The following is a 24,810-nucleotide window of genomic DNA, read 5'->3' as shown; positions in this document are numbered from 1 at the left end:
ATAGGTTCCACTCAGTCCCCTGCTTTTTTTCCCCCTGTATTTCTGTCCTTCTCAAGTATTTATCTCATTCCCTTTTCAAAGTTACAATTTAATCTGTTCCCACCAGTTTCCCAGAATACAACAACTCGCTGTGTTAAAAACAAAAATTTTCAACAAAAATGCAAAAAAATTCTGTTTTGGCTCTTTTGTCAGTCACTGTACCTCCAATCTGTGCCTTTTGGTTAGTCACTCTCCTGGCACCAGAATCAGTTTCTCCTCAACATGTCAAATCCCCTCATAATTATCAACATCTCCATCAAATCCCGCATGAAATCATCTCTGTCCAAAGGTGAACAGACCTGGCTTCTCCAGCCTCCACATAACTGAAGTTCCTTATCCCTGCAGCTATCAAAGCTTTTGCAGATAGCCTCATGGCTGGAGATCCTGAGCCACACTCACTCCAGTCCGTGTTTAATCAGCGAGTGAAAGTCGGACGAGGAGTAGAACCCCTATACTTGGGCACCAGTAATCCCGAACCAGTGAGAGGATCAATCCTCTTCTGTCTTACCCAGCTGACAGCTGCAGTACTGCCCACCTTACGTTGGAAGGAGAGCTACCAATGAAACAGCTGAAGATGGCTGGGAGGAGGACACTACTGGGCAGCACGGTAGCACAGTGGTTAGCACAATTGCTTCACAGCTCCAGGGTCCCAGGTTCGATTCCCGGCTTGGGTCACTGCCTGCGCGGAGTCTGCACATTCTCCCCGTGTGTGCGTGGGTTTCCTCCAGGTGCTCCGGTTTCCTCCCACAGTCCAAAGATGTGCAGGTTAGGATGATTGGTCATGCTAAGTTGCCCTTAGTGTCCAAAATTGCCTTAGTGTTGGGTGGGGTTACTGGGATATGGGGATGGTGTGGACTTGGTTGGGGTGCTCTTTCCAAGAGCTGGTGCAGACTCAATGGGCCGAATGGCCTCCTTCTGCACTGTAAATTCCTGAGGAACACCTCGATTGATGTCCTGGGACTGAGAGGATAGACTTCCAAAAACCACTTTCCTTTGTTCCAGGTACAACTGAAGCAGTGTTGAGCTTTCTACCTGATTCCCATTGACTCAGTATTGTTAATGCTTCTTAACATCACACATGGTCAAATGCCTCCTTGATGTGAAGAGCAGTCTCTCTCACCTTATCCCTTGAGTTCAGCTCTTTTCTCCATGTTTGATCGAAGACCATAATAAAGAAACATAGAAACTGGGAGCAGAAGTAGGCTATTCAGCTCTTTGGGGCCACTCCACCATTCAATGTGATCATGACTGACCCTCGATCTCAATGCCATATTCCCACTTTCACCCTATACCCCTTGATACCATTAAAATCCAAAAGATTATCTATTTCCTGAATGAAGTCAGGAGCCACGTTATCTGAGTGGGACCTAAACTGAGCATCAGTAAGCGGGTAGGTCATTGCTGGATAATGCTGCTTGATACCATAATCTCACACACCTTTGGGGCACAGGTTTAAGGTCCGTGGGGAAAGGTTTAGAGGAGATGTGCGAGGTAGGTTTCTTACACAGAGGGTGGTGAGTGCCTGGAACGCTTTGCCAGGGGAGGTTGTGAAAGCAGATACATTAACGGCGTTCAAAAGGCATCTCAACAAACACATGGATAGGATGGGTGCAGAGGGACACGGCACAAGGAAGTGCTGAGGGTTTTGGCCAAAGGTGGTATCATGACCGGTACAGGCTTGGAGGGCCGAAGGGCCTGTTCCAGTGCTGTATTGTTCGTTGTTCCTTGTTCTTCCATCACTTTGCTGATGATCAGGCCAGCACGGTAGCACAGTGCTTAGCACTTGCTTCACAGCTCCAGGGTCCCAGGTTCGATTCCTGGCTTGGGTCACTGTCTGTGCGGAGTCTGCACGTTCTCCCCGTGTCTGCGTGGATTTCCTCTGGGTGCTCAGGATTCCTCTCACAAGCCCTGTTAGATGAATTGGACATTCTGAATTCTCCCTCTGTGTACCCAAACAGGCTCCGGAGTGTGACGACTGGGCGATGTTCACAGTAACTTCATTGCCGTGTTAATGTAAGCCTACTTGTGACACTAATAAAGATTATTATTAATATAGTTGACTGATGGGGCGGTAATTGCTGGTATTCGTTTGGCTTTTTATGGTTCACAAAATGTGCGCAGTTGCCGAATACCTGGTTCCCGTCAAGGTCCTGATATGGAAAATGCCCATTCGGAACATAGATGCACGTGGACAACGTGACGCGGCTGCACATCACCCGACATTCAATCCCCAAAACTCTTGTTGAAGAATAGCCACCTGGGCAAGACCCTGAGCTGTGTCCTTGTAATAGTCACCAACTTTAAGGGAGATGGGAGGTATAATTGAGGAGAAATCAGTAGCAAGCAAGGCATCATTACAAGTCACGTACTCAATCCAGCCCCATTCTCTGAGGCGCTGTTTCTAAAATACAATTAGCCAGTGAACCAATGAATGGCATTGTGCTGGCATCTGCTCTTGTTAATTTTCACAGAGAAAATTTGGACCAGATGGGAGCTTGAGATGTAAATGATGAGAAGGTGATAGATTGGAAAACAAATTGCATTAAAAGAAATTAGACTGATATAAATCGAATTCAGTCACAACAATTTGTGTTCTTCCCTACCAAGGGTACTGGATTCCAGACCAACCCAATGCTTCATTGAGTTAAGAATTAATGCCCCTTTGACAGTCCATCTGGAAAGGTGCAGATAGATAGTACATCTCTCTCACAATCCATTTGTCAAAGTCATGACGTTGATGAGAGCTTCATTCATTATTGTCCTTCAGGAGGTCACAGGCTCCTTGGAAAATAAGAGTCGAAATGGGGTGGAGGGGCAAAGGGATCTCGGTGCGCAGACGCACAAATGACTAAAAGTAGCAACAGATGAACAAGCCCATTAAAATAATCAAGCACGGGGAATCTTTGTAGAGGGATAGAATTGAGAAGCAGAAATGGTACTTTGGAGAGCCCTGGATAGATCATACATGAAGTCCCGTGAACAGCTTTGGAGCCCATATAATGGAAAGAATGTGGAGGCACTGGAGAGGATGATGGAAGAGATTTGCAAGAAAGGTGCCACAAATGATAGATTATAAATACAGAGAAGATTGAATAGGCTGGGCACTTTTTTCTAGGAACTCAGAAATTGAGGGGTGAACTAATAGATGTCTTTAAGTCTATGAAAGGGATTGATAGGATGGGAGTTGAGTGGAAGTTTCCACTCTTGAGGGAATCCAAGGATCATCAATTATGCGGTAGTCAATAATAAAGCTAATGGGGAATTCAGGAGAAATATTGTTGCACAGAGAGTGGTGAGAATGTAGAACTCCCAACGGAAGGAGGGGAATATGTCACAGATGCATTGAAAGGGGAGCTGGATCAGCACATGGTGGGGGGACAGAGTGCTGATCGGGTGAGATGAAGAAAGGAGAGAGTCCCTTGTAGCATGACCAGTTGGGCCGAATGGCCTGCTTCTGTACTGTAAATTCTGTGTCATTCTTTTTACCTGCTACTCTCACACAATGGCAGAACCCAACCCATTTCAACCATTCTTTGGATGTATCCGCAGTTCAGAAATTGAAGGGCGATTTCTTGCAACCTTTTGTCAGTCCTTCGGGATGCTGTTCCAGTGCAGCGCTGAGGGGATGCAGCATTGTTAGAGGCACCACCTTTCAGATTCAGTGTGAAACTGAAGCTCAACCTTTCTGTTCAGGTGAACATTGAGGCATCCTTATATAAGCTTTAGGGATAAGTGACCATAATGTGTCAGAATTTTACATTATGTTTGAAAGTGAGGTAGTTCAATCTGAAACTAGGTTGTTAAATTTGAACAAAGGATATTATTAGGGTAGGAGGGGCCAAGTGGTTGAGGTGGATTGGGTAAATAGGTTAAAAAATATGATAGCACACAGGCAGTGGATAGTCTTTAAACAATTATTACATAGTTTACGGCAATTATACATTCCACCAAGGCACAAAAACCTCAAAAAGTAAAGTCATTCACCTGTGGCACCAATGAAAGTTAAGGATTGTATAAAATTAAAAGAAAAGGCTCATAAAGGTGCCAGAAATAATAGTAAAACTGAGGATGGCAGAATGGCAGCAAAGTGGTTAGCCCTGTTGCTTCACAGCTCCAGGGTCCCAGGTTCGATTCCCGGCTGGGGTCACTGCGCTGTCTCCACGTTCTCCTCGTGTCGGCGTGGGTTTCTTCCGGGTGCTCCGGTTTCCTCCCACAGTCCAAAGTCGTGCAGGTTAGGTGGATTGGCCATGATAAATTGCCCTTAGTGTCCAAAAAGGTTGGGTGAGGATACTGGGTTACAGGGATAGAGTGATGGTGTAGGCTTGGGTCGGGTGATCTTTCCAAGGGCCGGTGCAGCCAGAATGGGCTGAATGGCCTCCTCCTGCACTGTAAATTCTATGATTCTATGAGGATCAAGAAACAGATAAAAAAATGGAAAATAGAATATGAATGTAAACTCGCAAAAAACATAAACACTGATTGTAAAAGCTTCTGTGGTTAAGTAGGACACGAGTCCATTACAGTGCCCGGAGAATTGATAATGGGAAAAGAGAAATGGCAGTTAAGCTTAATGATTACTTTGTGTCTGTCTTCACTGAGAAAGATAGAAGAAACCTCCCAGAATTAAAGATCTAAGGCGACTTAGATCGAATAAGGCGAATGAGGAATTGAAGGAAATTAGGAGAAGTAAGAAGGTTGAATCGGAGGTTCCTGGAACCTGATAAAATACATTGCAGTGTGTTCAAAGAGGTTTCTATGGAGGTAGTTGCTGCATCGATGATCATCTTCCAAAATTCTATAGATTCTGGAATGGTTCCTGAAGATGGGAAGGTGGCAGATTTTACCCCACTTTTTAAGAATTGCGCGTGGGGAGAGAAAACAGGGACAACAGACCTGTTAACCTAACATCAGTAGTAGGGAAAATGCTAGAATATGTTATAAAGGTTACAATTAGATAATCATGATCTGATTGCTCAGAGTCAGTGGGATTTACCGATGGGCAATTCGCTTCTTTGAAGATGTTGTGAACAACATTGATGAGGATAGTGAGTGGACGTTGGGGGCAGGATTCTCTCAGTCCGGGGCCGGGCCGGAGAATCCCCGCGACCGGGCCATGGTACCGCGACGCTGGAACACGATTCTTCGCAGAGCGGAGAATCGGCGCCATTGACGCCGGCGTGTTTGGCACAGCGCTGGTCGTGGGCCGCTGTAGGCGGCTGGTCTACCGAATCTCGGCCGGGATGGGCCGAGCGACTGCAGTTAAAATGCTAAGTCCCGCCGGCGCCGTCCACACCTGCTCACATCCGGCAGGAACTTTGCGTGCAAGGGTCTGGTGGAGGCCTGTGTGTGTATGGGGGGTGGGAGGGGGGGCTCCGACCCCGGGGGGGGGGCCTCTGATGCGACCTGGCCCGCGATCGGGGCCCACCGATCGGCGGGCCGGCCTCTCTTTCCCCCGGCCTCTTTTCTACGCGCCGGCACCTGTAGTCCTGTGCAATGTTGCGTCGGGGCCGGCGCCAGAATTACTCCTGGCAGCGGCCCGTCCACACCGTCGTAAAACGTGATGGCCTTTACGACGGCGTGGACACTCTGCCGCGGGACCGGAGAATACCGGCCAATGTGCTTGGATTTTCAGAAAGCTTTCAATAAACCCCCCACGAGAGATTGGTAGCAAAGTAAAAGCGCATGGGATAGGACGCAATGTAATGGCTGGATTGAAGATTGGTTATCAGGCAGAAAACAGAGAGTAGGAATAAATGGGTCTGTGGTGAATGTATAAGCACGAGTAATTCACCAGTATAGTATACTGTGTTGCATTATGCCACGCCATTAACCCTGTGGGCTCCATCTATGGGCCACTGTGTGGCTTCACCCACAGGGAGAGATGTGGAGCATGTACGGGCTCCGCCCCTTATAGGAAGTATAAGAGCAGCTGACCTGCGGGACCGCCTTCAGTAATGTACCAGTCGCAGGCAGGCAAAGTTGTAAGCTGATTAAAACCACTGTTTACTTCGACTCGAGTATCCAAGTGAATTGATGGTCGCATCAGGGTCAGTTTTGTATTGGCAGGCTGGCTCTAACGAGGTCCTGGAAGGATTAGGACCCGTCTGTTCCCAATATACATCAATGATTTGGATGTGGGAACCACATGTAATATTTCCAAGTTCGCAGATGATACAAAGCCAACTGGAAACGGTGGTTGTGAGAAAGATGCGTCAAGGGGACTTGGACAGACTCAGTGAGTGGGCAAGAAAATGGCAGAATACAACCTGTAACAATTAGTGAGGTTACTCACTTTTGCAGGAGGAACAGATGCAAAGAGTATTTCATAAATGGTAAGAGACTAGGAAGTGGCTTGTTAGCTAATTTATGATAAAAGGAAATTACTGCGGATGCTGGAATCGGAAACAAAGACAGAAAATGCTGGGAAAATCTCAGCAGGTCTGACAGCATCTGTGGGGAGGGAGAAGGGAGATAACGTTTCGGGTCTGGATGACTCTTCGTCAGAGCTTTGACCAGGAGTCACCCAGAGATAAAATTTAGCTCCGTTCTCTATCCACAGACGCTGTCAGACCTGCTGCGATGTTTCAGCATTTTCTGTCTTTGTTGTCTAATTATGCTCGTCAACACTCGAGTAAGGCAATGGGATGTTTTGCCATGATATACGTGCCATATAAATGTAACTTGGCGGAAGTCTGTTGCTAATTAACTCAGTGAGGTAAGAGGGATGGCCTCCACTGGAATGTAAGTTGTTTCTTGTCTCTTCCTGGTTCTTATGTAATTAAAGCAACTTCATAATGGGCACGATTTTCCAGCCGCATTCCGCTTAAATCGGGATGGGACACGGCTGGTAAATGCCGCCAAAGGCCTTTTCATAGAATCACAGAATTTACAGTGCAGGAGGAGGCCATCTGGCCCATTGAGTCTGCACCGGCCCTTGGAAAGAACACCCCACCTACACCCACACCTCCACCCTCTCCCCATAACCCCACCCCACCTCACCTTTTTTGGACACTAAGGGGAGTTTAGCATGGCCAATCCACCTAACCTGCACATCTTTGGACTGTGGGAGGAAACCGGAGCACCCGGAGGCAACCCACGCAGACACAGGGGAGAATGTGCAGACTCCACACAGACAGTGGCCCAAGCCGGGAATCAAACCTGGGGCCTGTCGTGTTAGGTACACTGGTATAACACTGGCTGCAACTGGATGCGGCATATATCAAAAAGATACTGCAGACCTTGAAGTTAGTTCAATCAGGTTTATAGAACTCATAGCACAGTTAGCACAGTTCTCTGTGAGTTCGACTCTCTGCTAACATAAGTGCGGTTACTCTGTCTGACTGAACTAGACTAGCTCTTAGAACATAGAACATAGAACATTAGAGCACAGTACAACCCTTCGGCCCTCGATGTTGCGCCGTCCTGTGAAACCACTCTAAAGCCCATCTACACTATTCCCTTATCATCCATATGTTTATCCAATGACCATTTGAATGCGTTTAGTGTTGGCGAGTCCACTACTGTTGCAGGCAGGGCATTCCAGGCCCTTACTACTCTCTGAGTAAAGAACCTACCTCTGACATCTGTCCTATATCTATCTCCTCTCAATTTGAAGCTCTGTCCCCTCGTGCTAGCCATCAACATCCGACGAAAAAGGCTCTCACTGTCCACCCTATCTAATCCTCTGATCATCTTGTATGCCTCAATTAAGTCACCTCTTAACCTTCTTCTCTCTAACGAAAACAGCCTTAAGTCTCTCAGCCTCTCCTCATAAGATCTTCCCTCCATACCAGGCAACATCCTGGTAAATCTCCTCTGTACCCTTTCCAATGCTTTCACATCCTTCCTAGAATGCGGCGACCAGAACTGCACGCAATACTCCAAATGCGGCCGCACCAGAGTTTTGTACAGCTGCAACATGACCTCATGGCTCCAAAACTCAATCCCTCTACCAATAAAAGCTAACACACCGTACGCCTTCTTAACAACCCCATCAATCTGGGTGTCAACTTTCAGGGATCTATGTACATGGACACCGAGATCTCTCTGCTCATCCAGACTACCAAGAATCTTACCATTAGCCCAGTACTCTGTCTTCCTGTTACTCCTTCCAAAATGAATCACCTCACACTTTTCTGCATTAAACTCCATTTGCCACGTCTCAGCCCAGCTCTGCAGCTTATCTATATCCCTCTGTAACTTGCAACATCCTTCCGCACTGTGCACAACTCCACTGACTTTAGCGTCACTTGCAAATTTACTCACCATCCTTCTACACCCTCTTCCAGGTCATTTATAAAAATGACAAACAGCAGTGGCCCCAAAACAGATCCTTTTTAAAAATAAATTTAGAGTACCCAATTAATTTTTTCCAATTAAGGGGCAATTTAGCGTGGCCAATCCACATACTCTGCACATCTTTGGATTGTGGGGGCGAAACCCACTCAAACACGGGGAGAATGTGCAAACTCCACACAGACAGTGACCCAGAGCCGGGATCGAACCTGGGACCTCAGCGCCGTGAGGCAACAGGGCTAACCCACTGCGCCACCGTGCTGCCCCCCCCCAAAACAGATCCTTGTGGTACACCACTAGTAACTGAACTCCAGGCTGAACATTTCCCATCAACCACCACCCTTTGTCTTCCAGCTAGCCAATTTCTGATCCAAACTGATAAATTACCCTGAATCCCATGCCTCCGTATTTTCTGCAATAGCCTACCGTGTGGAAACTTATCAAACACTTTACTGAAATCTATATACACCACATCAACTGTTTTACCCTCGTCCACCTGTTTGGTCATCTTCTCAAAGAACTCAATGAGGTTTGTGAGGCACGACCTACCTTTCACAAAACCGTGTTGACTATCCCTAATCAAATTATTCCTTTCTAGATGATTATAAATCCTATCTCTTACAAGCCTTTCCAAGACTTTGTCCACAACGGAAGTAAGCCTCACTGGTCTATAGTTACCGGGGTTGTCTCTACTCCCCTTCTTGAACAAGGGGACAACATTTGCTATCCTCCAGTCTTCTGGCACTACTCCTGTAGACAAAGACGACATAAAGATCAAAGCCAAAGGCTCAGCAATCTCCTCCCTAGCTTCCCAGAGCATCCTGGGATAAATCCCATCCGACCCAGGGTACTTATCTATTTTCACACTTTCCAGAATTGCTGACACCTCCTCCTTATGAACCTCAGGCCCTTCTAGTCTAGTAGCCTGTATCTCAGTATTCTCCTCGACAACATTGTCTTTTTCCTGCGTGAATACTGACGAAAAATATTCATTTACCACCTCTCCTATCTCTTAGCCACGTGGTGGGGGTGTGAGATTGTAATAACACCCTTGACTGACTCTCTAGATGTTCATCAGTGGAAAGAGGCGGAGTGTGAGTGCCTCGTGTCTTTTATAGTCAGATCCCACCACTGAGTGTCCTGCTTGCTTATTGGTCATGTCCTGTTCTCTGTGTCCATTAGCTGCTTGTCTGTATATCATTATGTGTGTGTCCGCATATCATGACAGGACCCTGGAGCTGTGAAGCAACAGTACTAACCACTGTGCTACCATGCCCCCCCCCCCTTCTAGGATTCGCAAAGGTCGTGACACCACGATCTGGATCCCACCTGGCAGGAGCCAGAATCGCACAGTTACTATGCCGAAGCCGGATCAAACTGGCTCCCAGGATCTATTGGCCTCACCGAGGAGATCACAGCTGGGTGCCGTTAATGACTAGCCCACACAAACGTGGACCAGGCTGAACGACACCTGGGGAGGGTCTCCCTGGCCAATGGAGACTCCTGGGTGGTTGGGGACAGGACAGGGTGGCACCCTGGCTCTCCCTCTGGCACTGGCACCCTAGCACGGCCAATGGCCTCGTGTGGCACTGCCAGGCTGACAGGGTGGCAGGTCCAGGGTGTCCGGGTGCCAAGTTGCCACTACCAAGGGCCAGGGCATGAAGGGGGCCACGCCCATGAAAGGGGGGGATGAGGGGGTTATGACGGGTGGGGGGGGGAAGGGCGAGTCTGACGCGGCCTCTGAAAGGTTGAGGGGGTGAGGGTCCTAAAAGGGGAGGTGGGGTGAAAGGGGACGAGGTCAGGCCTGATGAGGGGGACCCTCAGCGACCTCATAGCACTTTTTTAAAGGGTGCCCAGATCTCAAAGTTAGGTTGAGGGTTGCCCGCACCCCCACCCACAGACATCGCGCTCCCTCGCAGACATGGGCAACACCCCCAACCCTCAATTCCGGAGGAGCAATCTGTCCCGTGACGCACCCTCCTCCCTCCCAGCCCGCCAGCACCAAGGCATGAGGGCAACCTCGTCCCAAAGGCATCGGAGCATTTTCCCACCCTAAGTGCGCCTAACATGCTATGGGGTCATTAAGAGCCCCCCCCCTCCCCCACCTTAACGGACAGCCCCCCCCCCATTTAAGTCCCCCCTCCTTTCATGACCTCCCCCTCTTTTAGGCCCTCCTCTCCACCCCCCACTCTTCACAGCGTCACCCCTTCCCCCTTCATATTCCTTCTTCACTCCCTTTCATGGGCATGTCCCCCTCAGGCCCCCCCCCCCCCCCATGGCACCAGGGAAGTGCCAACTTGGCACCCCTGCGGTGACATGTTGGCACCTGACCACCCCGCGGGTTCCACTGGACTGTGTGGCCGTCATGTCTGGTTTCTGATTTTTTTTGGAGACCAGTACTAATCCTCGCCGGAGTCAAAACTTGCCGATGGGGCCGGTGATCACCGGGAGTCATATGAACATAACAACATAAGAACTAGGAGCAGGAGTAGGCCATCTGGCCCCTCGAGCCTGCTCCGCCATTCAATGAGACCATGGCTGATCTTTTGTGGACTCAGCTCCACTTTCCGGCCTGAACACAATAACCCTTAATCCCTTTATTCTTCAAAAAACTATCTATCTTGACCATTAAAACATTTAATGAAGGAGCCTCTACTGCTTCACTGGGCAAGGAATTCCATAGATTCACAACCCTTTGGGTGAAGAAGATCCTCCTAAACTCAGTCCTAAATCTACTTCCCCTTATTTTGAGGCAATATCCCCTAGTTCTGCTGTCACCCACCAGTGGAAACAACCTGCCCGCATCTATCCTATCTATTCCCCTCATCCTTCTAAATTCCAACGAGTACAGTCCTAGTCTACTCAACCTCTCCTCGTAATCCAACCCCTTCAGCTCTGGGATTAACCTAGTGAATCTCCTCTGCACACCCTCCAGTGCCAGTATGTCCTTTCTCAGGTAAGGTGACCAAAACTGAACACAATACTCCAGGTGTGGCCTCACTAACACCTAATACAATTGTCGGCGGCCTCGAACAGATTACACATATTTAAATGAGTTTAAATATGGTCGCGATGAGTTTAACGACTCTTTTAAATATGCTGATCCAGATCCTGCCCAGTGAGGACGTGTCCCAGATCGTTTCAGACGTAGTGGGTCAGATGCATCGCGCGCGGCTCATCGGGCAGTGTGAAACCTGTTTTTTGCCCCTCCCACTATGCAGCCAATGTAATGGAATCGGCGCCGGGCGCAATACGGGGGTTGGGGGAGGGGGGGGGTGGTAAAGTCGTGCCCAACATGTCTGAATGATCAGGAGCCTTCTCAATCTCAGCCAGAATGAGAAGGGGATGCAGGAGGATGTCAAACCGTTCCCAACAAAACAGAGGAGGGTCGTTCTCTCCTCAGCTCCAGGTCACAAGAACAACTTAGACAGTGGGCTCGAAGGCGGCAATTCGTCAGCCGCTATTTCTCCGTACTTTTCAGTGCGATTGAGGAAGTTAATTCAGGGTAGAGTCTCATTAACTCTTGCAAATTATATCTGATATAAACAATAAACCTGTGGAATTATCAGGTGAAATATACAAGTGTATGATTGACAACTGATTGTAAGGATGGCTGTTTACTTGGGCATTGCAAGGTAATTTAAGTAAGAAATTGAAGGCGCCAGTCATTGGAAGTGCGCCCTATCCTAGCATATTCCATACAAATCAAGTTTTAATATTTAAAAGGACAGCAGGAGGTGAAATGGGAGTTAAATATTAATTATGTCTTTCAATTTCAAATATTTATTTAACATGATGAAGTCTTATTTTAAAACACTGCTAGTTTGCAGTTGACGTGCGAATGAAATGATTTAAAATGTATTTATTTACCCATAATGCTCGGTCACCCCATAATGCTTGACTATATTGTCCCCCTCAACCCTCCCAAACCCCTCAACCCTCCCAAACCCTCAACAGTCCCATACCCCTTGACCATCACAAACCTTTTGACCATCCCACACTCCTTAAGCATCCCATACCTCTTGACCATCGCATACCCCTTGACTATCCTGTACCCCTCAACCCTCCTGTACCTCTTGGCCATCGCATAACTCGTGACCATCACATACCCCTCCATGATCAGGGCGAAGCTTGCTCCCCAATCCCCCTCTCACCGTTTCAGCTGAGAGCTGTGAGCCTAACTTTAATCAGGGATTGAGCAGGTGGTCTTCGGTCCTGCATAGGTTCGTGGCCAAGGTGGGGTGGGGTGGGGTGGGGAAGGGAAGAGTCCCCCAGACCATCACACCAGATGCCAGTGGCCAGGCCGCCCTCACCCCCCCCCCCCCCCCCATTCCGCCCTCCGCAGTGCATCATTTATAAAATCTATTTCCCTGTCACAGAAACGTTCTGGCTTATATAGTGCCTCATCTCTCCCAACTCCTGGACGACATGTGGCGCAGTGGATAGCACTGGGACTGCGGTGCTGAGGACCCGGGTTCGAATCCCGGCCCCGGGGGCCACTGTCACATTCTCTCCATGCCTGCATCAGTTTCACCCCCACAACCCAACGATGTGCAGGTTAGGTGGATTGACCACGCTAAATTGCCCCTTAATTGGAGAAAAAAAATAAATGGGTACTCTAAAGTTAAAAAGAAAAAAATTAATATAAAATAAAAAATCTCTCCCAGCTCCTACACATGGCCGGGATTCACCGCCGGCGGGAATCTCCGTTATATTGGTGCCCGGGGACTTCCCGAAGGCGTGACACTGCCCCACAATGGGAAATCCCATTGACCGGCCGGTGTAACAGAGAATCCCGCCGGCGGGTCAGGGCAGAAATGTGGCACGGCGGGACGGAGAATCCCAGCCTGTCTCAGGAAAAGAGGGGAACGTAATTTTTGCAGGGTGATTGGACATAAAGAGTGAGGAAGACCTGTTGCAATGTTCCGAAATTTGGTGAGTTTGCGCCTGGAGTATTCTGTCCAGTTTCCATCTCTGTACCTGAGGAAGGGTATACTTGCCTGAGAGAGAGGGTACAACAAAGGTTCAGTGGATTGATTCTTGGTATGGTAGGGTTGTCCTCTGAGCCGGGATTGAGGAGAATGAGTCATTACGCTTTGGACTTTACGCATGAGAGGCGATCTCATTGCAAAATATAAAGTTCTTAGGGGGCTTGACTGGGGAGATGCTGTTTCCTGCCTCGTAGGAGGGTCTCAAACTAATCACAGGATAAGGGGTTCAGACGGAGATGAGGAGAAATCTCTTCATTTGTGATTCAGTTGTGAATCTTTGGAAAATTTCCTACCCCACAGGGTTGTTGGATGCTCCGTCAGCGGGTGGGATTTTCCAGTTCCGCCATAGCTTATCTTCCATTGGCAGAGGTTCCTCCTTCCAGTCCCACCAATGTCTATGCCATTTAGCGTTGCTCGCCCGCTCCACCGCTCCACCGCTGGGGAGCCCGTTGCGGGGAAAGGGAGGGGGGGGGGGGGTTGCCTTTGAGGTGATTGGATGGTCCCGCTGCCGGGAAGGGCTGGAACTTCCCGCCCATTGATTATGTTCAAGACCATGGTCGATAGGAATGTGGGAATGTGGGAATCTGTGAGCTCGGTTTTCAGAGCTGAGCCATGAAAATGAGACAAGATATTACGGAATGGTTGAGCAGGCCCGAGGAACAGCAGGGCCTCCTGATATACCTATTCCTTATGCTCTTTAAATTGAGAAGAGACGGTCTGACTGGGTTCCATTTACTGTAAGTTGAATCATCCGATTTATCAGCACTCTTCCCCCGTCCTATCCCACAGCCTCTACTTTGTATTCAGCGAGGCAGACTGACGTCCACCCAATGACTCGTTTCCCCGGTGTCAATTAAGTCAGCGTGTGAAAATGTGCCGTAAAATTGCCCAAATAGATTTTCTGAAGCTCTTTCACACGATGACTAGATGACGCTCGCCCGATCAAGCTGTTCAACCCGCACTGCGTTCAATTCAAAATGTCTCACGGTTTCAAATTTATTTGAAGAAACAGAGAGAGTGTTTATCCATTCTGGATGAATTGAGCAGGTGGAATAGAAGATAAATACCTAATGAGTGGTTTGATATTGTGTGACTGCTGTGCTGTTACACACAATGTGACCCTGAATGTTCTTTTCCCTCATGTGCCCGCTTTCTCCCTGTGTAACTTTCCTGAATGATCTGAAATGAGGTGGAGGGGATATTCTGGCGCTTCACCCTGGTCACCAGTCTTCATAGAAAGGGTTGTTGCAGTACATGAGGTAGCCATTCGGGCAATCACATCAGTGGCTTGTCTCCTAAAATTCACTCTCTCACCTTGCACCTTCCACTACACCAAATATCTGTCCACTCCAGGTCTCAGGGCTTTGGTAGGAAATTTGACATCCTGACCGGGGGGGGGGGGGTTGTTGAGATTATTTGCAAACTCAATCTTCACCTCACCCAACCTTGACTTCTTCACCTGATACCCACGCATGGGCACCTGTTTCGGTTAGGGTTAATCCGGATCTGACCTGATTCTTTTTTTAAAAATCTTTTTTCCATTCGTTTTCATTTATTGTACAGTTACAAAGGTTCCGTCTTAGGTTTCTCTATTTACAGTCTGTCTCCGTCTGGCTCAGCATACCATCCTTCCTATCCGCCCCCCCCCCCCCCCCCCCCCCCCCCCCCAGCTCCTCTCTCCTTGACACCCCCCCCCCCTTCCCCCCCATTTTCACTGCCGGTCCCCAATTTTTCCTGCAGTGTTTTGCTACCTCACCTTGCTCCCCCACCCCCACACCCCGGTCCTCCCTCGCTTTCCTCTTTCGATGCTGCCCTGGCTATTTCCCCCTGGCTGCTGGCTCTTTATTTATGTGTTGGCCACAAACAGGTGTTGGAACAGCCGGGTGAATGGCTCCCATGTTTTGTGGAAACCCTCTTCCGACCCACGGATGGTGAATTTGATTTTCTCCATTTGGAGAAATTCTGGTCGGCCAGTCGGCAGGTGCTGCTGATCGCCAACCAAGCAGCGGCCAATCAGGGAGGCAAAGGCAAGGGTGTTCGCCCTCCTCCCCATGAAGAGATCTGGCTGGTTCAACTTCGGGCATTGAATTTATAGTGCAGAAGGAGGCCATTCGGCCCATCGAGTCTGCATTGGCTCTTGGAAAGAGCACCCTACCCAAGCCCACAACCCCACCCTATCCCCATAACCCAGTAACCCCACCCAACACTAAGGGCAATTTTGGACACTAAGGGCAATTTAGCATGGCCAATCCACCTAACCTGCACATCTTTGGACCGTGGGAGGAAACCGGAGCACCCGGAGGAAACGCACGCACACACGGGGAGAACATGCAGACTCCGCACAGTGACCCAAGCCAGGAATCGAGCCTGGGACCCTGGAGCTATGCTCATCACTATGCTACTGTGCTGCCCATGGCTCCACCCTCATCCCCACCACTTTGGATATTGCCTCAAACAAGCCTGTCCAGTACTCTGCAAGTCTGGGGCAAGACCAGAACATGTGGGCATGGTTGGTCGCGCCTCCTTGGCACCGTTCACATCTATTCTCCACCTCTGGGAAGAACCTGCTCATTCAGGGTCTGGTCAAGTGGGCTCTATGAAACCACTCTTAGCTGCGTTAGGTTGAGCCTCGCGCACGTGGAGGTAGAATTGACCCTGTGCAGTCCTTCGCTCCAGAATTCCAACCCTATTTCGAACCCCAAGCCTTCCTCCCGTTCCCTCCTTGTCGTGTCCAGTTCGTTGTCGGCCCTCTCTTGCAGTCTTTCTGATCTGCTTCTTAACCATCATTTGGCTGAGGTGTTAAGACAAGAGATAGCTGTGAAAAAAATCCTATGTCCAGTATTTTTCCGGAAAAAAAGAACAGGAGGGTTCTCCTCAGTGTTGTGATCTGGAATTCATCCCTCAACCAACATCACGAATGACAGATTATTAGTTCGTTGTCACATTGATATCCAATAGGCTGCTGCATTTCCCTACAGGATAAATAAGAGCTGCACTTTGAGAAGTGCTTCAATTTCAGTGAGGTGTCTGAGGTTGTGAAAGGTGCTAGGGGAATGCCAGATCTTCCTGTTTTGAAGTGGAAGTTGGGTTCTACGGACGGGGGGTGGGGGGGGGGGGGGGTTCCAGGAGAGCGGGAGGGGATATCGGGGAGTGTACCAGAGTTCTTGACCCTGGTGAACAATGGGTGGATTTTAATAATAATCTTTATTGTCTCAAGTTGGATGACATTAACACTGCAATGAAGTCACTGTGAAAAGCCCCTAGTCGCCACATTCCGGCGCCTGTTTGGGTACACTGAGGGAGAATTCAGAATGTCCAATTCACCTAACAAGCACGTCTTTCTGGACTTGTGGGAGGAAACTGGAGCGCCCAGAGGAAACCCACGGAGACACGGGGAGAACGTGCAGACTCCGCACAGACAGTGACCCAAGCTGGGAATCGAACCTGGGACCCTGGCGCTGTGAAGCATCAGTGCTACCGTGCTGCCTTTCTATTGCAGAAAGGCAGCCGATGGGCTGATTGGCCTCGTTCTGTACTGTAACTACTCTGTGATGGCCGGAGCCCCTGATCCCTGGGTGCAGCAGAGGGAGGTGGGTGTGGATGAACAGTGGACTGAGCAGAGCTATGTGATGGAAACTAAGGAGGCTGAAGAGATGAGATTTGGGGAGTAAAGCATGGAGCAAAGTAACTCTGCACAAACCATGGACGGAAGGAGAGAACATTCCGAGAGCCAATGGGATAAATGTAAAGGGAGGAGCTGGGATAATTGGACAACTCTTTCAAAGGACAACTAAAATGGGCTGAATGGCCTCCTCTGCTCTATGATTCTATGAATTGGGTCATGCGTGGCCTATTTAGACTGTGGGTGTGATTTAATGGCCACGTTGCATCAGAAAAGCAGCTTGCTGTGGAGTAGCGTGGCCGATAGAAGCCAGGAGACCCCGCTCCCAGGATCTAACGTGACCTCGCGAGACGCTGCGATGTGAATACCGCCCATTGTGGGTGGGATCGCTTTTTAGCAAATCTACACATTAAAGCGAGACAGCTAGTCTGGCTTTAATGTGCAGATTCCCGAGTTACCTGGGGCATGAGATCAATCTCCCTCGCTGCAGAGACCTCAGGTGAGCCCCGCTCAGGATGGTCTTCAGAGATGGGGACCAGATGGAACGGCACTCGTAATGTTCTCCCAGGGGATTGGAGGCTCCCAGGTACATGGCCTTTGGGCAGAGTGGCACCCGGGCACTGCTGGTACCACCTGGGTGCCAGCCTGGCACTGTGAAGGTGCCTATGTGGCACTGCCAGCTGGCAGGTGCATTGCCAAGATGACATTTTATGTGTGGGTGTGATCGGGCCAGGTGTGCCCAGCATGGTTGCTGGGGGGGGGGGGGCATTTGCAGGAGGTGGGGGTGGGCTGAGGACCCTCCCTTACTGTGTTGGGGTTTGGGGTGGGTTGCTTCGGGGGTCTCTGAGTAATTCTGGTGAGCGGAGCGGGGGCGATGTGTGGCTTCGGCCGTGTGTTCACCACTGAGGCCCCTTATCAAACAGGTTGCATTTTATAGCATTGTGTTTCTCGGTGCTGCGAGCGGGAAATGCGCGGCGATACGCGCTGGCTATGGAACTTTGTCACCATTTAGTTAAATCAGGCTCTGTATATTTAGCTGTGAGCACTTGCTGAAGTACTATTTAATTTTGGTGCACAATGTGATCTGTTGAGCTGCTCGCAGAAAAATACTTTTCACTGCACCTCGGTACACGTGACAATAAACAAATCCAATCCTATCCAATGTGCGGGAAGTTCAGAATACCTGAAAGTGGACTGTTCTTACACAGAGGACAGTGCTGTGAAATTCCAGTCTGATGCTTTGGGGGTTAGGAAGAAGGGAGGAGTGGGACGGTGGGGATGGGGGAGGGTGTTGGGGGCGGGAGGTTGGAAATTAATAGCAAAAGTTCCACAAACACAATTCCTGGCAGTCAATCTGTGAAGATCAGTCTCCCTTTAATTTGGTGTTCTTGAGGCCAATTATAAGCAGTTGCTAGGGATGCTTCTGCAGGTATAGGCTGCTGCAGATAAGAATGTTTTCATTTAATCGTTGCCAAAGCTGGATTAGCCACAAAATGAGGTGAATGTAGTTTGGGTTTGTTTAACATCTGGCATTCCTGTTTAAAAATTCCGGATTCTGGGTTCTTAAAGAAGCTGTCAAAGAATATGTTGCAGTGACAATGATCGGATCTCAGTTGGCGCGTGCATTGACAGATAAGAAACACTTGCCTTTCTACAGCAGCTTCACAACCGCAGGCCATTCCAAAGCACTTTGCAGCCAATCAGTTACTTTTATGAAGTGTGATCAGGGTTGCAGCGTAGGAAACACGGCAGCCATTTTGTGCACAGCAAGCTCCCACAAACAGCAATGCCATGACGACCAGATACACTGCTCATTTCGGGGAGCGTCTCCTGGTCCGCCATACTGCAGAAGGCAGCAGCAAATCACTGCGGTATTTTACCGAGCATAATCATTGTCCATTCCAATGGAAGCCCACGGTCGCCAACATGGTGCAGCAACTATGCAGCACTCTCAGTACTGACCCTCTGACAGAGCAGCACTCCCTCAGTACTGACCCTCTGACAGTGCGTCACTCCCTCAGTACTGATCCTCTGACAGTGCGGCATTCCCTCAGTACTGACCCTCTGACAGTGCGGTTCTCCCTCAGTACTGACCCTCTGACAGTGCAGCACTCCCTCACTACTGACCCTCCGACAGTGCAGCACTCCCTCAGTACTGACCCCCTGACAGTGCAGCACTCCCTCAGTACTGACCCTCTGACAGTGCAGCACTCCCTCAGTACTGACCCTCTGACAGTGCAGCGCTTCCTCAGCACTGACCCTCTGACAGTGCGGCACTCCCTCAGTACTGATCCTCTGACAGTGCGGCATTCCCTCAGTACTGACCCTCTGACAGTGCAGCACTCCCTCAGTACTGACCCTCTGACAGTGCGTCACTCCCTCAGTACTGACCCTCTGACAGTGCAGCGCTCCCTCAGTACTGACCCTCTGACAGTGCAGCACTCCCTCAGTACTGACTCTCTGACAGTGCAGCACTCCCTCAGTACTGACCCTCTGACAGTGCAGCCCTCCCTCAGTACTGACCCTCTGACAATGCGACACTCCCTCAATACTGACCCTCTGACAGTGCAGCCCTCCCTTAGTATTGACCTCCTGACAGTGTGACACTCCCTCAGTACTGACCCTCTGACAGTGCAGCACTCCCTCAGTACTGACCCTCTGACAGTGCAGCACCCCTCAGTACTGACCCTCTGAAAGTGCGGCACCCCCTCAGTGCGGACCCTCCAACAATGCAGCACTCCCTCAGTACTGACTCTGACTGTACTGCACTCCCTCAGTATTGACCCTGTGACAGTGCAGCACTCCCTCAGTACTGACCCTCTGACTGTGCAGCACTCACTCAATATTGACACTCTGACAGTGCAGCACTCCCTTATTACTAACCCTCTGACACTGCAACACTCCCTCAATACTGACCCTCTGACAGTGCAGTCCTCCCTCAGTGTTGACCCCCTGACAGTATGACACTCCCTCAGTACTGACCCTCTGACAGTGCAGCACTCCCTCAGTACTGACCCTCTGACAGTGCGACACTCCCTCAGTACTGACCCTCTGACAGTGCAGCACTCCCTCAGTACTGACCCTCTGACAGTGCAGCACCCCTCAGTACTGACCCTCTGACAGTGCGGCACTCCCTCAGTACGGACCCTCCAACAATGCAGCACTCACTCAGTACTGACTCTGACCTTACGGCGCTCCCTCAGTACTGACCCTCTGACAGTGCGGCACTCCCTCAGTACTGACCCTCCAACTATGCAGCACTCTCTCAGTACTGAACCTCTGACAGTGCAGCACCCCCTCAGTATTGACCCTCTAACAGTGCTACACTCCCTCAGTACTGACCCTCTGGCAGTGCAGCCCTCCCTCAGTATTGACCCCCTGACAGTGTGACACTCCCTCAGTACTGACCCTCTGACAGTGCGGCACTCCCTCAGTACTGCCCCTCTGACAGTGCAGCACTCTCTATGTACTGACCCTCTGATAGTGCAGCCCTCCCTCAGTACTGACCCTCTGACAGTGCAGCACTCCCTCAGTACTAACCCTCTGACAGTGCAGCACTCCCTCAGTACTGACCCTCTGACAGTGCAGCACTCCCTCAGCACTGACCCTCTGACAGTGTTGCACTCTGTCAGTACTGACCCTCTGACAGTGCAGCACTCCCTCAGTACTGACCCTCTGACAGTGCAGCACTCTCTAAGTACTGACCCTCTGACAGTGCAGCACTCCCTCAGTACTGACCCTCTGACAGTGCAGCACTCCCTCAGTACTGACCCTCTGACAATGCAGCACTCCCACAGTACTGATCCCTCTGACAGTGCAGCACCCCCTCAGTACTGACCCTGTGACAGTGCAGCACTCCCACAGTACTGACCCTCTGACAGTGCAGCACTCCCTTATTAATGACCCTCTGACAGTGCGACACTCCCTCAGTACTGACTCTCTTACAGTGCAGCACTCTCTCAGTATTGACAATCTGACAGTGCAGCACTCCCTCAGTACTGACCCTCTGACAGTGCAGCTCCCATCAGTACTGACCCTTTGACAGTGCGGCACTCCCTCAGTACGGACCCTCCAACAATGCAGCACTCCCTCAGTGCTGACTCTGACCATACGGCACTCCCTCAGTTCTGACCCTCTGACAGTGCAGCACTCCCTCAGTTCTGACTCTGTGACAGTGCGACACTCCCTCAGTACTGACCCTCTGACAGTGCAGCCCTCCCTCAGCATTGACCCCCTGACAGTGTGACACTCGCTCAGTACTGACCCTCTGACGGTGCAGCACTCCCTCAGTACTGACCCTCTGACAGTGTAGCACTCCCTCAGTACTGACCCTCTGACGGTGCAACACTCCCTCAGTACTGACCCCCTGACAGTGCAGCACTCCCTCAGTACTGACCCTCTGACAGTGCAACACTCATTCAGTACTGACCCTCTGACAGTGTAGCACTCCCTCAGTACTGACCCTCTGACAGTGCGGCACTCCCTCAGTACTGACCCTCTGACAGTGCGGCACTCCCTCAGTACTGACCCTCTGACAGTGCGGCACTCCCTCAGTACTGACCCTCTGACAGTGTAGCGCTCCCTCAGTGCTGACCCTCTGACACTGCTGCACTCCCTCAGTACTGACCCACTGGCAGCCCACCCCACCCGTGGGTTTCCCAGGGGCCTGTGGTGTCCTCAATGGGAAATCCTAATGACAAGTGGCAGAAACAGAGAATCCCGGCATCAGCCAACGGAGTGTCATCAAGAAGCACGCGGCTCAGGGACCCGAGAGTTTCTCAATGGAATGTAGTTTTGTTGAGAGCTGTGAAATATCCTGTTAAATGTCTGCACTGCCTCTCTACCATCTTACATTTTAATATAATTTCCCAGCCCATTTTAGCCAACAATGACTTCCTACCCTTATAATTGCCTTTATTTATGTTTAAGACATGATAATATCTTTCTGTGACCTGGTTGCTAACTCCATTTGACAGCGTTGCTGTGAAATGCCGGTGAGATGTTTTATGACATGAAAGGCGCTGTATGAATGCATTCCGTTGTTGTTATTTAACTGTGGGCCGGGAGCTTTTGTTGTCCCTAGGGTAATGGCATTGCCTCAGACCCAGAAGCTCTGGCTTTGAATGTCACCCCAGAACCCGTTGGCCAAGGCAAGTGCACCCATATCATGGCCAGGCAGGTTGGGTATTATTTCAGTGCATTGAAAATCCTTTCCACACACTCCAAAGGCAGGCGGTGAGAGAGGGAGAGATCCTCGGGCATCCGGACTACAACATGCATGGAACTCCCTGAGCGAACGGTATCAATCCACCACCACTTCGGGGAACTCTTAAGAGCCGGGTGGAATTTCATGAAGTATTGGAGTGCTGGGAGCACTCAATTGTTGGGGGTGCTGCCTTTCTTTGAAATTAATTCCGAAGATGCAGCCATTCCTGGCAAGGTCAGCACGTTGACCATTCCTGATTGCCTTGAGCTCAATGGTTTTCCCGGCTTTTTCAGAAGGCAGCTGGGATGCCAACCGCTTTGATTGGAGCTGGAGTCATGAGTGCGCCCAGGCTGAGCAAGGAGGGTAGGCTTCCTACCCAAAAGTGACGGTGAACCAGTTATTATTTTTCATGACAATCTGAACAGCTTCACGGTAATTCTTGATGAGACCAGGTTTTTATTCCCATTTCTTTGAAACCTGGGCCGTGATTTTCCCCTACCCGGCAGGGTGGGTGGTCCCAGCGGGACGGAGTGGCGTGAACCACTCTGGCGTCGGGTCTCCCCAAAGGTGCAGAATTCTCCACACCTTTAGGGGCTAGGCCCGCGCCGGAATGGTTCCCGCTCCGCCGGCCGGCGCGAACGGCCTTTAGCGTCCCGCCAGCCGGGGCTGAAAGGACTTCACTGGCCGGCGGAAGTCCGAGCATGCGCCGGAGCGTCAGCGGCTGCTGACGTCATCCCGGCGCATGCACAGGGGAGTGGGTCTCTTCTGCCCTTGCCATGGTGAAAACCATGGCGGGGGCGGAAGAAAAAGAGTGCCCCCATGGCACAGGCTCGCCCGCCCATCGGTGGGCCCCGATCGCGGGCCAGGCCACCGTTGGGGCACCCCCCCAGGGCCAGATCGCCCTGTCCCTCTCCCAGGACCCCGGAGCCCGCCCGTGCCGCCAATCCCGCCGGTACCAGAGGTGGTTTAAACCTCGGCGGTGGGAAAGGCCTGTCAGCGGCGGGACTTCGGCCCATCGCGGGCCGGAGAATCGCCGCGGGGGGCCCGCCGACCGGCGCAGCACGATTCCCGTTCCCGCCGAATGTCGGGGGGCCGAGAATTCGGGACACAGCGGGAGCGGGATTGACACCGGCCCCGGGCGATTCTCCGACCCCCCGGGCGTTGGAGAGTTCCGCCCCTGATTGCTGAAACTTGCAAAATTCTAATGGGATTAGACTGGGGAGATGCAGAAAGAATGTTCCCGATGGTGGGGGAGTCCAGAACTCGGACGTCACAGTTTGAGGATAAGGGGGAAACCTTTTAGGACTGAGGTGAGGAGAAATTTCTTCACCCAGAGAGGGGGAATTTGTGGAATTCACTCCCACAGAAAGCAGTTGAGGCCAAAACGTTGTGTAATTTCAAGAAGGAATTCGATACAGCTCTTGGGGCTAAAGGGATCAAGGGATATGGGGGAAGTGGGATCAGGGTATTGAACTTGATGATCAGCCATGATCATAATGAATGGGGGAGCATGCTCCAAGGGCCGAATGGCCTCCTCCTGCCCCTATTTTCTGTGTATGTTTCTATGAAGTTCCTAACCTGTCATGGACAGATTTTAATGGATTATCATTCCTGTGTCGTGACCACAACATCGCCGATGATATTTGCATTTGAGCTAATATCTGCTGGACACCAAGATCCTGTGAACTTGGTGTCCAGCCCATAATTTCCTCTCCTCCCCTTCTGCAATCAACACTCGCAAAAAACAGACGAACAGATTGTTGATCTCATTAGAAGCACGCCAAGCGAGAGGTCATGGTACTGGTCTGCAGGTCAAGAGTTCAAACCCCACAACAGCGCGTTGTGAAATTCAATTCAATTAATCCGGTAATTTTCCGATTGTGACCTGAAAACTGCCATCAAACCCCCGTTGAGTTGCTCGTATCCTCTAGGGGAAAACTTGCAACACCATGATTGTTAACTCCTCATGCTGTTCGGGATGAAGAATAAATGCAGCATGCTAGTGTGACCCTCTGCTCTGCAATCTAAATTGACGTTGTGTTTGCCAAGGTGTCAGCAGTTACTTCCGAAGCAATTTGCTCCAAAACGTTGGGAGAATTCGTAAACTGGTGAAACTCTTCCCTTCCCTGTCACCATCCCATGAGAGCATCACCGAGCTCAGGAACTGTGTAAAAGGGCACATACATTATGAAGTCCACCTTCCCCCCCCCCCCCCCCCCCCCCCTCACCCCCTGCTTCCTCCTCCGATCCGGCAGAGAATGGAGGCTCAGCCAAAAAGTGGGATCGGCTCCAGTCCCCCGCGGTGGCGGCAGCGAGCTGCATGCGCTGGTGGGAACCTATTAATGGGCTGGAAGTCTGAATCTCCACAGAGACCCCCGTCAGAGACCTCCATCAGAGATCCCCGTCAGACACCCCCAACAAAGACACCAGCCTGAACGCTGAAGTGCAGCCCAGACAGTATAGTGAAAAACCAATCCATTTTCACTTACACTTTCCTTATACTTGCTGCCTCAGACAAAGGTGTGTGTGAAGCGGCAGCTGCTACAAGTGTCAGAGGCTTCCTCAAAAGTCCAGCGCACTCCTAGGCAGCTTTTGAAAGGCAAATCTTACATTCAATTTCTCACAGCAATACACTGCATTCGTCAATAATTGACAGT

At 50.4% G+C, this 24,810-nt stretch overlaps 1 protein-coding gene across 18 annotated transcripts in view; it reads left to right on the top strand.

Annotated features, from left to right (window-relative positions):
• Nucleotides 1–24,810, top strand: part of robo2 (roundabout, axon guidance receptor, homolog 2 (Drosophila)) — a 1,648,725-nt gene that overhangs the window by 1,118,419 nt on the left and 505,496 nt on the right. Inside the window, exons 1-2 of one of the 18 annotated variants that reach the window (XM_038801341.1) lie at nucleotides 12,004–12,008; nucleotides 23,113–23,117. The exons of the other annotated variants lie outside the window; for them this stretch is intronic. The gene's annotated coding sequence lies outside the window, so the exon portion shown is untranslated. Of the gene's footprint in view, nucleotides 1–12,003; nucleotides 12,009–23,112; nucleotides 23,118–24,810 lie in introns of those variants that run through there. 18 annotated transcript variants of the gene reach the window in all.

This window comes from Scyliorhinus canicula, chromosome 7 (genome assembly GCF_902713615.1).
Source record: "Scyliorhinus canicula chromosome 7, sScyCan1.1, whole genome shotgun sequence".
Taxonomy (NCBI): Eukaryota; Metazoa; Chordata; class Chondrichthyes; order Carcharhiniformes; family Scyliorhinidae; genus Scyliorhinus; species Scyliorhinus canicula.
Note: the sequence above shows the minus strand (reverse complement) of the source record. Positions and strands in the feature narration are given on the sequence as shown.